General features: G+C 39.2%; 1 protein-coding gene and 2 long non-coding RNA genes across 13 annotated transcripts in view; 2 read left to right on the forward strand and 1 right to left on the reverse strand.

The window, feature by feature from the left end:
- The window catches only part of sog (chordin short gastrulation), a 100,523-nt gene that overhangs the window by 41,506 nt on the left and 43,309 nt on the right, over positions 1–15,708 (reverse strand). The window contains exon 1 of one of the 11 annotated variants that reach the window (XM_069118760.1): positions 179–411. The exons of the other annotated variants lie outside the window; for them this stretch is intronic. The gene's annotated coding sequence lies outside the window, so the exon portion shown is untranslated. Of the gene's footprint in view, positions 1–178; positions 412–15,708 lie in introns of those variants that run through there. 11 annotated transcript variants of the gene reach the window in all.
- Positions 5,352–6,787, forward strand: LOC138183050 (uncharacterized). Its single transcript, XR_011173973.1, has 3 exons — positions 5,352–6,019; positions 6,116–6,446; positions 6,538–6,787. It is a non-coding gene; the product is annotated as an uncharacterized LOC138183050 (long non-coding RNA).
- Positions 7,033–8,057, forward strand: LOC138179655 (uncharacterized). Its single transcript, XR_011173095.1, has 3 exons — positions 7,033–7,176; positions 7,254–7,448; positions 7,540–8,057. It is a non-coding gene; the product is annotated as an uncharacterized LOC138179655 (long non-coding RNA).

Here is a 15,708-nt window from a genome sequence, read left to right on the forward strand (position 1 = left end):
ATAACGAAAAGTGAACATAGGAAAGATAAAGAATTTAAATAAATTGAGTTAGTTTTTCTAGATATTGATAATACACATAAACAAACACAATATCATAGTAGTTCTCAACGGATAGCGAAAAGGTTAGATTATAAGTATATTCAGTCACGTGACTCGAAACACGTCCCACATTACCCGCCAAACTGAGCACGGATTCCGTCAATGCTTCCACGCGCGCATTTCTATATCTCCTAAAATACATCTGGTGAGAGAACAGGAGTGTTACAGGTTGATAAGCGAACGATGTTTTACTGCCGTGAGGGCATATAACAATGCCGCTTTGTTCGTACCGCGCCGACGCCGACTTAAAGCCGGTGTTTTCTACTGATACAGAATAAATTTATCCATTGGTCGACGACATAGTTGACCGGCCGACTACAACAGTGGCCTCTAGAGTCACGTGATCCCTGAAATTCCTAATATCCTATATATATAAACAAAAATTTATGTCCTCTACTACGAATAACAAAATATTTGAAATTTCATAGCACAAGAAAACGAAGTTTTAAATTACAAGAAGAAGAAAATTATAATCTCAATTTTCAATTTCACGTTCATCCCTGTTTAAAATATCTTCCCTGTTTCTTCTAACCATCAACGTAGGTGGTAGAACAACAAGGAAAGATCAAAGCTGTAGGTGATCCTATCTGCCGGCGGCTTTGGAAGCACAATTAATCTCTTTCGGTGCGCGTGAAGGGAAACGCCGACGAGTAACGTGAAAGGTCGAGAGTTCCCCGCCAGCCAGTGACCCTGCGGTATTTTTCTTTTTGAAATAACTTTAAAACACAAATATAAGTTTTTCCCACATGATTAAATGATGTCATAAGGAGACATCGAAGACGATAAGCAAAAGAAGTGTGAAATTCCTATTAGAGGCACTGAAGTGTGCAAAAATATGTCACCGAGTCACTGATGCGCCCTTCATCATGGACGATATAAGAACCGGGCGTGAGGCGACAGAAATATGTATTGCTAGTCGATCGTAGCAGTCCGTGCCGAACAGTTCCAGCGCAGCGCAAGAACGGGAATGTTAATGCCGCATCAAGAGTTATGATAAATGGTGTGATTTTGCAAGGGGCGCGCGAAGAAATATGTTACTGTCGCTCCACAGACGTAGAAGAAATAGCTCTTAATAGTGTAGAGACGTGGTTTGATCGGTACGCGATGTACGATTCTATATTAATAACATGGACATAAAAAATTAAAGTAAATCTTAGTAAGATAAGATATTTATCAGATTTTTATATTTGCTTTACAGTGCAGTAATTTTTAAAACATTCTTATCATTTGCCTGACAGTAGGATTCAGAATGAGATCTAAGATAGAATTCCACTAAATGACATACAAGTGAGTTGAGCATACCTAACTTAATGTCCTGTATTACGTGATTTTATGTGTGATTCTGTATGCAATTCTTTATGTAATTTTTCGGTCATATAGCGCATTTCTATTTTTCTGTGTCATTGGGAATTAAAAAAATAATGTTATAGTACTGGAATGAAAAGAGTTATGAAACTTCAATTATAGGTTAAGACTGAAAATTCTTATGCATGATTTATTGGAGGTCAGTAGACAGTGTCAATGATAACACTGTTCCTATTCCGTGGAAGATCGCCACACGACACGCTATACCCGCTGAGAAGCTACAAACGAGTCAATGATCTCTCTAACCACTTCCCGTAAACAAACAGTTCGGCGCACGCCATGCGACGCGCAGAGGTCGAAACGCATCAGGCGCTCATAGGTTGCGTACACACTAAACAAGAACAAATTATACCAACCTACGATTCATTCGGGCTAAGATATCCAACTTACTTACTACAATGAAAGTACAAATACAAAAAGCAATAAGACTGTAAAACAAACGTATGTGAAAAGACAGATCTTGACTGCACCAGCATACAAAAATTGGGGAATTAACCGCAACATATAAAAAAAATTCGGACGAAGAATGAAAACGTAGAATAAAAAGAGAAAGAAAGAGGGGAATAAGAAAGGACGAATGAAGGAAAGGCGAAGAAGACGAAAAAAGACAAAACGCGAAGACTCCCTCTCCTCGCTTCTCTTTCCTGGCCGTACGCTGTCGTCGAGACGGCAACTGGCGATGCAATGTCGAGTGCCGAGTGCTATATATAGGTGGCCCTGAGTGTGCAAAAATCACCCTACAAAAATCTGGATCAAGGGGCCATTCACCAACTACGCCAAGCATTACGCGGTGTCTGGTGTATCCTAGAGCACGCCAAAGCGCCTTCAACAGACGTCGTCCAGATCGACGTCGCCGTCGTCGTCGACGTCGTCATCGTTTGTCCCTGATACATACATCAGAATGTTGCGTGCGGGCATTCTTACATCCATATATAGTAAAAGCCGAATCAAATTCTGTACTGTCGCTGTCTGCCAATGCTGTCGTTCCCCTGCCACTTGTTCAGCGCTCGAAAGATACATTAAGATGATCGTTAACGCTGACTGTGCAGGTTTTATATTCGGGTCGATCCGATTCACGCAAGCGTGGGACGTTTGATTGTCGATTTGCATGATCGTGGGTGCGGCTCGTATTAGATTTTACATTTACGATTTATTTTTATACTTCCTTCTCTCTTGCTCTATAATGTAATTAAATTTTTAATAGTCTTCAGATGAAAGTAGATCGCTAGAACGTTCTTGACACGTCCGATCGGTTGCTGAATCACGATAAGCGTTAAGCTGCGCCCTCACTGGTGCGGCAACTAGAAATCTGTTGCTGATAATCCATGTTTCTTGAAGAAATTACTGATATTCGTTGCCTGTTGTTTCTCTAGGTTCCTTCACGCTCGCCAGTTACCAGTAACAAAATATGCTGTTTATTATATATTGTTGCTTCTATGAAGATGCACCTTTAGGTTATGGCTACAGTAAGTCCATATTTTAACAAACTGTCGTTCTAACGAATATATCGAAACAATTATATATAGATAGATAATATATAGATTCCTACGAATATATGGGTTATCAATTCTCAAATGTTTTATTCAAACGTTTTATAAACGGCAGTTAGTCAGAACACGCGTTATATCTATAGCATTAGATCAGTGCATGGTGATAATTGAAATTCGCGTGACTAGTGGCGCCAGAAACCTGCTAGAGATCGGGCGACGCGATAAGTCAGCCGGAGGCCAGCGTTCAGCCGACAGAAAAATCCTCGTGCGATATCCCTGCAAAGCAACTGAGCACAGGTTGTCCGAAAATGGTCAAACCTCTTCCAAGAGAAAAGAGGCAGGTCCGTTGTTATACTTCCTTACACGCGTAATTATGACCGTATTTGTCGTCACGACTGAGATCAGTCTTACCTATCTGCTCACTGATCATACTAACTCGTCTCCTCCTTTCACCTCCACCTCTGATCCCCCTACGCCGTATTACAACTCAACAGTTCCCCTATCATTTTTCCACGAGTCTCCACCCCTTTTTCCCTTATATTCGTTTCCACCTCCGTTCTAGTTCCTTTTACGGACTTTATCGTTTCTTTCCTCTTACTCTCGCCATCTTTCTCCCCTCCATACTGCATCTACACTGACTGCTCCTGACTGTAACTGGCACTTCACCTTTCTCCATTTTCCTTATTTTTCTATGGTTCTCTACCAATAGAGATTCTCTATTTATGGAATAAATATGAATAAAGTATATAGTTTGCGCGTAAGCTCATATATACTCGTACGTATATGAGTACAGTTGAGAACTGCGTGAGTGAGATACATAATGCGTCATGTCAGTTTTCAATGATGATTTTCCTAACGAACCGCGAAATTAAAGGATTCTCAGAGGCATTGCGGCCGTCGTGCACGATCACTCACCGTTACCACCCGCTCCACGCACAACCGTGAAGAGAAATCGAGCGGGAACCGTACGAAGAATCGGTGTGCGCGCGCAACTGCAGCGTTCTGCTGATCCTTGCGTGCTTCCAGAATTTCTAGCGTTCGGATAACTTAATCTCGAGGAGTGTCTCCGGTTTCATGGAAACGCAATCTTCCTAACCTAACACACTTACGCACCTTTATTCTACCAACCTGTTATTTATTGAGCCGTTGCGAATTGAAATTCTGTATAAGTCGAAAACTGAATTTTTTAAAGTTTATTAGAATACAAGATACCGTTGATCTATAGAGGTTAGGAATGATGTATAACAGATCAGTACAGGATAAACGTACTAGCAAATATTATTCACATTCTTACTCTGTTTATTTTTTAACCATACACTTGCTATTCATTCGAACCACCGTACTCGTTGCACCCACGCATCACATCGGCCGTGAATCACATCGATTCCGTGCATTCACACGCACACAGGATCGCGAATCTAACGTACGATATCCGGTGCTCGTCGCGTACATCGACGCTCGTCGTTCTCGCCCTCGTTCGCGGAATGAGACACGGCGAAATTTTAAATTCGCTCTCGCTTTCTCGCCGTCTTCTTCGAAACCCTCACGATGAAAATATTTCCAGTAAACCAAAAAGAACAGCTATCGCTGTACTCGGCTGCGTGATAACTTTCAACTAGCTATCGGAGTTTCTCTCGTCCGAAAAAGAAAAGACGAAAAGAGAAAGAAGATAAAAAGATTCGTGAAAAAATAAACTTTTCTGTTTAGCGATACTTCATTTTGCTTCCACTGGAGGAAAATTTTAAATATTCTATTCTCAATTTGAAGAAGTGCGTGTATGAACGGATTTTCGTTACAAAATCACTTTTTCCCTTTTGCGTAAACTTGTGCACAATTCGCGAGAATACACACTGATTCTTATACGAGAGATAAAACTGACAGTAGACACATGTACATACGTAGTACAGGATCAGATCCAAATTACCTTTATTTAAATTATTTAAATTTAACATATCGCTACTAATAAATAGTACCGTCCTATTTTGACTCTCGAGGTTGTTACATATTTAAAACTTTCATAAACAATGCAAAACATAATTTTAAAGGAAGTGCATGCAAATTATAACTTGAAAACACAGACTCGATAAATCTCGTAATAATCTACATCACGATAGCGTAAGAGGCGAATGATGTGTATCGTGCGCGCGAATAACGCGTGCCAAATGGAAGGGGCCACGTAACCGGTCGGTGCACGACCAGAAACGATCTCGTAAAGAATACGACGATGCGGTAAGAAAGCGTTGAAACCATTCGTCAAGGGTCTCTCGCGTTTAGTCGAAACCTCGGTCGTCTGTCTCTCTCGATATGACCGAGCGTCATTGTAGAAGGGGCGAAGAGACAGGCAAAACGAAACGACCGCGAGAGGGCGACAAAAAACGATCAAACGAGTAATGTCGCTCGCGTAATTCACTGTTTCGCTCGACAGAGTTCTGCGGGATCTGATGGAGATGAGAATGAGATAGAAAACAACGGTTGTATCATCATTTAGTGTTTTAAAATGTTAGTTACGAAAATGTCATTTAACACATAATTCATAGTTTGCAGATACAATATTAGATGAATCACTCGGACATCATGCGTTTGGAAATTGACCATTTATGGCTGCATCTACTTGAAAGTGAAAGTGTCATCAAATTTTTGCAATCTGTTCATTACAAAACTTAAATATGCAGCAGCTACGAAGAGTATTTGTACAGATCCTTATTTTCCACTAAAGTGGTTTTTAATCAGATTCTATATTCCATTTTTGCTGTTCAGCAAATTTTTGCAGTCATATGAAAGTACTACTAAATAATGCAAAATTTAATATACTTGAAACTAATTAATTAGAATATATATGTAGATGCTATAATAAAGACAATGTGCTGTACAAGTACTTTTTGTATCCGCTCTATGTCTCTCTCTGCAAAATTCATGATACATAAAACAAATGATTGCATATTTTACATGTAGGAGAATTACAGAAGAAGAGTCATCGACCGTTGAATGTTATTCTTTGAGACAGTAGAGATGACTAACCTCCGTGTCCATTATTACCTGTGTACTTATTTAAATAATTGTCGTAGGTAAATAACAAACTAATTAGTGGTACTTAAGAATATAGAAACTTAACGAAGCGAACAGTCGACCATACAAAATGATCAATATTATGATTATTGCAGCTGTTATCAAACAATGAGAACATCATGGTAGAGCAGAACGAGAAAACTACGGACACTATCGAAGTGTAAAGAGCTCTCGAAGACAGAAGAGGTAGAAGTATGGAACGAGACGAAAGAGGGAAGAGCAATACAGGGGAAGTGCAGGGAGCAACAAGAAGATGCGTTTGAAGAGCAAGCGGCCGAAACAGAAGAGGGGTGAGGAAGGAGGCGCGGGTGTTAGGGGAGAGTTGTTCGGTGTGCTGCCACACTCAGAATGGAGTCGAGTGCCAGAGAGTCGGTTGTCCGTGTATTTCAGGCGGCACGGGCCACTGCACTACCCCTACTACTTGTCGTACGTGCTATGTATATCGTACCTTTCATATAATGCACGCACCCGGAGACATGTTTTGTGGGACCCAATGGATAAATGCTCTGGCTTCTAGGCGCCGACACTCTGTTCTGGAATACTCGGCAGACACTAACGTATGTCCTCGGAATCCGCTTTTGAGCTTGCTATAAGGAACAAAGAAAAGGAAAAAGGAAGAAAGATGGAAGGAACGAATACCGTGCTACACCGTTTAACTATTTCCAGCGAAGCGCCGATCATGATAACTGATAAGATTTGGGGAATGCAGCGGGAAAGAAAACGACACCGATCTAGGATCTACTTTTCTGTAAGGGGAGATTTTTTTAAGGAGGTTTTATATTTATTGTTACACAATATGGTTGTCGAGTTCTATCAAATATTTCTAAATGAAAATAGAATATACATATTTGATTGCTCAAAAGATTCTATGGCGGTAGTTAAGAAAGATTTAACCATAGAATTAGACTAGACTCTTTGCTATCTACACCTTCATGAATCTCTTCTCGACAAATTTGTCATTTTTCTTGATAATGAATTTCTTTAAGTAGCTTCTACTAAATTCTAGGATATATAATTCATCTATCATGTCTTCTGAATAAGTTTTGTAAAGAATTTTGGAAAGACATCATATATATATTCAACACAGTTCGCCATAGTCTCACTGAAAAATTGTATAATATTTAGAGAGCATTTGCGACCTCGATCTCAACAATACGTACGTTGATAGATAGTAATTCTATTAAGTTAATACTATTAAGTCGTTAACGTTAACATACCGTTTCATGTATACAGGTTATATATACGTCAACTGATGGTAGTTGTTACTCGCGAAGGCACCATTAACCCTTTCAGTGGACGCAATAGAGTGGTTACATTTCCGGAATGCCGAGGCTGTCTATCTTACCACGGAATTATTCCCGAATTACTTTCACAATTTATATACATAATAATTCTAATAACAACCTCGTTCCTCTCTCTTCGCTAATAGTATGTTGAATGTATGCCAAGTTACAAATAATGAGTCCTTAAAAATATACTAACCTCTTCAATAATAAAAGCATACATTAATATCTTTCAGAAAAAGGAACGCGATATAATTAGGATCAATTTTCAATTATTCATTTTATATAAAACAATATCTAATCTTGGGAACAAGTTGTAACAGTGTGCACCTTAATTGACGTCATTCTGAGCATACGCACGTAAGCAGAAGCAGCCTCGAATTATAAGATAGATAATAAGTGTTATAAACACAATTCAGGATTCAAATTGAGTAATTTAATTAACGAAGAACCGGTGACTGTATTCTGTTAACGATTTCACGAATGCTTCAGGTCTGAATCATCCGAGCTTGTTCGTAGGTCGATCAGAGTGTGAACGCGCGACGATAAATGCAGGCCAATCGCGGTTGAAATTGAGCGATTCAATTAATGAGGAGCTGTGGAAAGAGCAGGAGCAAGGTCTACGAAGAAAAAGCTAACCGGACGGCGGAAGGAATAAATAGCACGGCAAGGAAAGCAAAACGAAGCGATAGAACGCCTGCCAGATGTACAAATCAAACGTGCGATCGGGAATTCTTCGTAATTTCTTGCAAACGCGAAGCCAGTTTCGTGACTCGAAAATTACTCGGTCGACGTTGCTTCATGCTCTCTTCCCTGAAATTAAACGCGCCTCGCACGTCATTAACGTTCTCTTGCATAATCAGAATTAATTATCGATTATTTGCCAATTTTAAGCCAAAGTCTTGTCTTTAATTATAACATTTGCTCTACGGTAATCGAAATGCACTATTTTATATCATTAATAATCTGTATTTAAAAAGTTTATTAAGACCAGTGTCTTTTGAATTTAGAAGTAGAACAATGCCTTCTGTAAAGTAATCTATCCTAACCTCAATCAACTCTTCCACTCTCTGGAGTTGTGCATAAGCAAAACACTATACTTTAAAATATTATTAGCTAGTAAAACAATAAATGTATATATTTACGGTAAAACTGACGCCAATTTTAGTGCATTATATATTCTTTGTAAGAAGATCAGAAGAGAAGTATTTCTATCGATACATTAGTAAAAGGATTACCAACGTCGACTGAGACTTCAATTACCAACATCTTAATTTCAATCATTAATTACAATCTAAACTATCAAAAACAAGATTCGAACTTTATTATGTGTACCATAAAGGCACCTTGCCACGCCTTTAAAATAATACACAAGAACAAAAGAAAAGTAGGTTAGAAAGTATGAAACGTAAAATGTCCGCATGCGTCAGAACTGACCTAACCTCCAACGCCTGAAGATTAATAACATCTCACTAAAACTTCAATTTTACCAATGTTTTCATTTCAATTAATTTCAATAAATTACAATTCCAGAACTATTAAAATCAAGATTGTAGCGTTTCCATGTTTAGCATAAAGATACCGCAACCCCTGTAGAGGGTCCCCGTCGGGATTCAATCGTGTGTGCCATCACGTCGTGTACGTGCGCAGCGAAAAATTCAAAGACGCGGCACTCGGTCATTCACGCGACGGCACCACGACCGAGTCGAGGCAGAAAAGGAACGCGTCACGCAGGAGGCGGGAAATAGAGAAGTCACGAGCAGACAGAGAAAGAAGAGAGAGGCAGAGGCGCAGTTAGAAAGAGATGCCCCGACGACTCTTGGCCTCCCAGATGCGTAAAAGCGGGGCGCCGACTCGGGATTCCTCATAATTTCTTCCCCGTTGGGACGCAAACCGGCCTCGTCACTCATCGCGCTTTAAAGTCACTGTTAATACATACTCGCCTTCTCCTTTCCTCCGCGCACATCTGTCGCGCCACAGTTAAATAACTCGAATGATCGCGAAGGATTTAGCCGTCACGCGTTCCTCTCTCTTTATAGCGACTGTAAGAGCGCGCGCGCGCGCACACACACAAGAGACCACGAGTCAAGCGAACCAGGCGCGATGCAGCGTCGCTGTGTGCAAAAAGTCGGAAAGACGAACGGATCGTTACTTCTCCTTTCCCCTTCTATGTTTTGTTTGTAGCGTTGGGACCGATATACTCCATCGATACGTATCGATACCAACTTACGAACAAAATTGTTGACTCTGATCCTTTTGACTAATTTTGAACATTAAATGGAATGAACTGAAATGAATGAATTGAATTTCTTAAATTTTCATTATTTCGTCAAAAAAGATTGGAGTAGGTCCACATCTAATTTGTCCATAGACATTATCTCTTCTATAATCGACCAATATGTACATATACGTAGCTACTTATCTCTGGGTTTGTATTCTGTATCCCTTTATCTGCGGATTGTTCGCTGAGAACGTATGTAGATTGTCTGCGGGCAGTTGTCTGTCAGTTCAGACTAGACTAAACTTTACCAATATAATCATGATAGTCGGATTTGATTACAGTGATAATGTTAATGTTATATATAAGACACATTGTATATTTATACAATGTTTTTACAAATGTTCGTGTACTTTCGTAAGCTACTGTAAATATCAAATTGTTTGAAGATTACGGATATGTATCGTATCAGTCCCATCACTGTTTCTTCGACGTGAAAGCAACAGATGACGATGGACCCATCATATACGCGTCGCAAAATCCATCAACAAATGACTACGGTGGTAACGAAGAATTACCGTGTGAGGTCGGTCAGTAAAAATACCAAAGATATTATTAAGTGACTCAGGGGAGTAAGTGGTATGTGAACCTCCGTTGCAACGATGACCCTACGGTCGCCTGAAATTGATGGAAACAAACGAGCACGGGGTTACCGGCGTGATTACTCTTCTGATGTTATCTTTGCTGCGTTGTATTTTCGGACACGTGCGCCGCCGCTGTTAATTTCCTCTGCGATGAGATTATTATCATTCGTTACACAAACCATCGAGCAACCACCGCGCCCGTTACCATTTTTAGCGTATTATTTCAGAGGCAAAGTAATTAACAGGGCCCGACAATTGTTCGTTACTGGGTTCCGTTACAGACGAATTGTTAGCATGATTAAAGCAACTGCTTAAGGGTATGAAATTGTGTGGTACAAATGACGTAGAGAAACTGCACGAAAGAATGTATTTTTACAAGTAGTACGGCAACATAATTTTTATTTCAAAAAGAATAGTGCAAGTATCGAAGGTTAGAAAATAATAGAAATTTGATATCTAGTACTATAGTATCCGACTAGAGTATTTAAAATTTATGGTCGTACTACCAGCCATACTTTTATTCTGCAGATCTTGTTGAAAATATAGATAGAAAGTCGTACATAACAAGAAGAAGAAGAAATAGTACGGGAACGAGTGATGGGATGCAACGAAGAGGTTAAGTTTGATTTATACCGCCATATCCATTCACCGTATCGCTACACCATACAATTCTTGTTCGTTTTAAAAAACGATAAGAAAGAAGAAAATCTCTCAACTCTTGATACTCAGATTATAACCTCACCACGAACGGATCGTGAATGTAAATCATTGCTATGGATCGGCGGGAAGGCACGACAAACCATATTGAATCAAGCTTATACACGTCCGTGACTAGAGCATCATTGTAAATCAGGCTTTATCTCCCTACGGTATTGAGTAATCGATTGGACCGCAGAGTATCGTTGCGAATCAAGCCTTATTCCATTCGAATGGCAACGATTAATATTCGAATGGATTGAGATCGTACCACAAGCAGACTGTCAGTGTCAATCAGGCTTTGGAGACGGTCAATTGTGTGTCGCCCTATCAAGAACGAATAATTTGCATCGTACCAACGAAGTGGACCTTAACTAATTGTAAGCCTTACAACTCACGATTTCCATTTCTATACCTCACGCATTACAGGTCGCAATTCAAATCTCGTTCCGATCTAATGATGACTCGGTCGCTATTGAAAAATGGCGAATAATGGCGGCACTTTTGAAAGGACCAGTACTGTTTAGTCAAAAATACAGGTAACTTGTCCAGTAAAAATTGACCCACAGGAACAAGATATACATTGAAGTAGAGGAAGAAATCATATTGTTATTTGATTTACAGATTCAACGTCTCCAAATTAAATCTTGAACTTTGCACAGAGTAATCAAATTTGTCGTATATAATAAGACACCATCTGTACGTAATACAATAACGGGGATATGAGAAAATATCCTTTACTTTAGGTTCAACAAGAGAAAAGCTTATTGCGTCAACGAGGAGGTATTTAAGCACTAATAGAACAAACAACAAAATGAATTACGAGTACAATGAGTCTCTAACGAATAGATGCCCTCGTCAAGCTAACAATGTAAGCACACGATAAATTTAATCGTCTAACATAGTTGTCGTTGATAACGAGTTAAATAGTCTGTTTGGAAATGTAGATCGCTTAAAAATTGTTTCTGACCAAATTTGCTGAATTATTAGGCAAATTAACTTAGCTTCACTCAGATATTCAACTGACTCGTATAACTTAACCCTAACTCTAGGGTGCAACGTAACAATCGTACGAGGCGGTAAATAGACGAACGCGTCGATGGTATATTATACGCGGAGACGATATATTCCATCGTGCACGCCTACGTGATGTCATGCGCGCGTCAGAAATGCCGACCTTGCGGCTGCAGCTCAAGTCAGTGCACGCGTAATGCGATGCATTTGTATTGGCCAAGCCTTTCGGCCGATCCCACCATCGGTTTGCGCTGATAAGCATACCTACGCCTCGCAAACTTATATGCATGGCTGATCGTATGCCTGGTATGTAGGTATATGTGCGAAGTAACCGTACGAGGAATCGTCATTTCTCGCTGATCGCGAATGTTATTGAATGCGATGTCGGGTGCGGAATGGATGAAATCGAAAGAGATTTTTAAGTTGAGATCTTAAGAATCTTTAAGCCAAGGTCCTTTCACTGATTTCTATTGATATAGGATATTTAATTTATTTATGAAGTATGAACCGGCGTTAGTGTAGGTTATGGTTACACGATCTGAAATGGAAGGATACCAAACATGGCATGGATGGTTAAGTAGACATTTGAAAAATGCTGGATACTGCCGTTGCATGTTTTTCGCTTTCATAGAGGGAATACAAGGTGTCCCAGGAGAATGACTATAAAGAATGTAGTAATCTGTAAATAGTCTTGGTAGCGATTGGCTTTGACTAAACAGGGACATTTAGGTCATTGGTAAATCGCCATATCGACGCAAACAGAATTAATTTTAAGGAAAAAAGTAAATGAGTGAACATCTTCTGCACAATGCTATTATTGTAGCTCTGAATCATAGTTGCGAATCTAACGATGTTTGAAGGAAACAAAATTGAAACGAAACCACCTTTGAACTGAGTGATCTATTTAAATAAGAGCAGAAGATTATGGTGACTATTTTTAGCATGCCAATGTGACTGATCTTTCTAAACATATCTTAAGTTCTGCGGCGCTACGACACACCAGTGGAGATCACTTTTCGCGTTGCCAGTCTGCGACTGTCACAGATAACGTATTAAGTTAGCTTACGACTTTTACGTTTCCGGCGCCAAAAGGATTCTTGTTGCACGTGCTAGACTACGTTGGATTAAATAACGTGCGCGGAAATGCGTCGATGACACTATACGCAGTAGTTTATCGCATACTTGCAAGTGCCAAAGGAGAACGTTCTTAGTTTCACCCATTGTACAGGGTGTCATTAAAATAAAGTTCAGTGTTCCTTACAATAAAATAATTTTACATAAAGCTGGAACAAGAATTTGCTCTAAAACGAATACGTCGATATCTCTGGATTATTAAAATCTTCAAAATCCTCAAAATCTTTTAAATAATTCGCATATCCATTCACATAATCTCAATTATTGTCTCAGAAACAAAATTAACATCTTTGGCGGAAGTAAAGCGAAATTTACTTCCAAGATAAATAGATAAATCTTTAGATTATTAGAATCCTTAAAACTCGGTCTTTTTAAATAATTGACTTTTATATAAATTATCGTTTAAGAAACCGATCGAAACTTCAACGAATTTTTGACGAGAGAAACATTTACAGAAATTTTGCGAAATTTTCGCATGCGTATTATAGAAGATATTCATCTTGAGGTCTCTTCTTGGGCAGTTTTCACTATGACGAAATGAAAAGTTCACCACACACGGACATTGTATTGAATTAACAGTATTGGAAGAACGCCAGGCTTTAAGGCTGACTTAAATCAAATCTGTCCAACGGGTGATCCGCTGTCGGCGAGTGGCTCATTCGTACTGCTGTCAAGCTCACGCTGGCACGTGTCAATTCTCGAGCCAAGAAAACTGACCGATTGAGTCGGTTTTCCACCGTCCACTCCCCCGTTTCATTTGTTCAGTGCTCATGCAGGCCACCATATCTCGTCCGAGGGATGCTGATACACGAGCTAAAATCGGTGCCTGACTCAGACCAGAAGATCTCACCAAAGTTTATCCAGTTTCATGCGAATCCACAACAAACAACATACTTTGAAGACAACCGAAACTCAGTCGATAATATCATGGGTATTTTCTGGTGCATATCATATAGGTTAGTGGAGGAATATGTTTTATCGTTGCTTGACTATGTATACCACATTTTAGTCTATATAAGACTGTTATAATATAGATTAGTTAATCGTACTATATCTATATACATACATCTATATATCTATATACATATATCTATATACATATCTAGGGAATAGAAAAGACAAATAAATAAATAAGAAACGAAGCAAATCACTTTACAATAAATCGCGATTCATTGAGATTGTTCAACAATGTACACTATGATAAAATATGAGTAATTAGTAAACGTCGTGTTTGGTAGACTGTAATAAAAGGAATCGATATTTGCAATTTAAACGGAAAGAACGGAATAGCCTATGAATAAATTCCGCCATACTTTATAATTCCATGCCGCTTTAGTATTAATAGACACATTCGACAAATCAAATTATACGACCGCGTTAAACCAATACCCGTTCTATCGAATGAAATAAATATGAGTGCTACCGTACATCATTACTAACCGTTATGAAAACATGGAATTACTCGAATTTCTAGCTGTTAACACCAAAGTGTCTATTAATCAACTGTCAATTTGTACAGCGGAAAGAAGAAAAAAGAAAAAGAATATGTAAGAGGGGAAAAAAAACACGTGGTAATGACACATAATCGTTCCAGTTGCAGACTCGGGATAAGCTTATTGCTACCTGGCGGATAGATATTGGGTTAATGTGACAACGTTCAGTGGGTAGAACTTTTTTTTCGCCAGTGGAAAAACAACGCCTTGAGGCGTCGGGGAAAATTACTCTGAATTCGTTTCACAGTAGGAAACACCACGTCTGCGAGATGACAAGAAATCATTGGGCGATGCACAACGGCGGCTATGTAGTGGTAATAGTAGTTTTCCTCCTGTTTCTGTAGTAGGTTCAACGGCGCGAAGGCAGACGCGCTGGGAAACGCGACGATGAATAATACATTCCGCTCCGCGGCCTGAAGAACGTTCATCCAATTGAATTGGAACGGCAATCGATTGCTACCGAGAATTAGAAGAAGCTGCGAGAAATTCCGCCGAAGGATTCGTCTCTGGACGGTTCACCGCTTTTCTGAACAAACTTTTGACAAATTCTCATCCGCGTCTTGGATTATGTAATTTTACTCTGAGATTTATAGTTATAGAAGATTATAGGTTTTTCTATACGAGTATTTGAAATGTAAAGATTTGATAATTTGAAATATAAAAATTTGACGCTTGATATTTGAGAAATTTGGAAATTTAACGTTCGAAAGTTCGAAATTAGAAAATTGTAAAGTTTAAAAATTCAGAAATATAAAAATTTGAGAGTTCTAGTTTTAGAAACTACCCAATCTACTTCAAAATTTCTTAGTTTAATTAATATAGAAACATTCCATCCGATATTCTATTATCTTGTGCAAATTTGTGTACTATAGAGAATATTGGTAATCGTGACAAATAATGGTGCGATATTTTCTCGTATTTTTCCTGGTGGAAAAATCGCAGAACGAATTCCAGGCGATCCGTGCACCAGCGCTCAGTCATGTATTAACAAAGTTACGCAGAATTCCACGGGAAAGCACATCGCTGCAGGCTTCGCTCTCAAGGTTCTAAGGAAGCCTGTTTGCTCACAGTTCTGGTGATCTCGTTGCAGATGAAAGATAACTAACAGCCAATCCGAAGCAGCCGCTCATTTGAGTAACATTCAGCAGGTTCCGATAACATGGCTTTGATCATTAAGGCCTACCAAGAAACTATGATTTTGAACGT

The sequence above is a fragment of the Bombus flavifrons genome, chromosome 1, assembly GCF_040668555.2.
Source record: "Bombus flavifrons isolate JBK064 chromosome 1, iyBomFlav1_principal, whole genome shotgun sequence".
In the NCBI taxonomy this organism is placed as follows: domain Eukaryota; kingdom Metazoa; phylum Arthropoda; class Insecta; order Hymenoptera; family Apidae; genus Bombus; species Bombus flavifrons.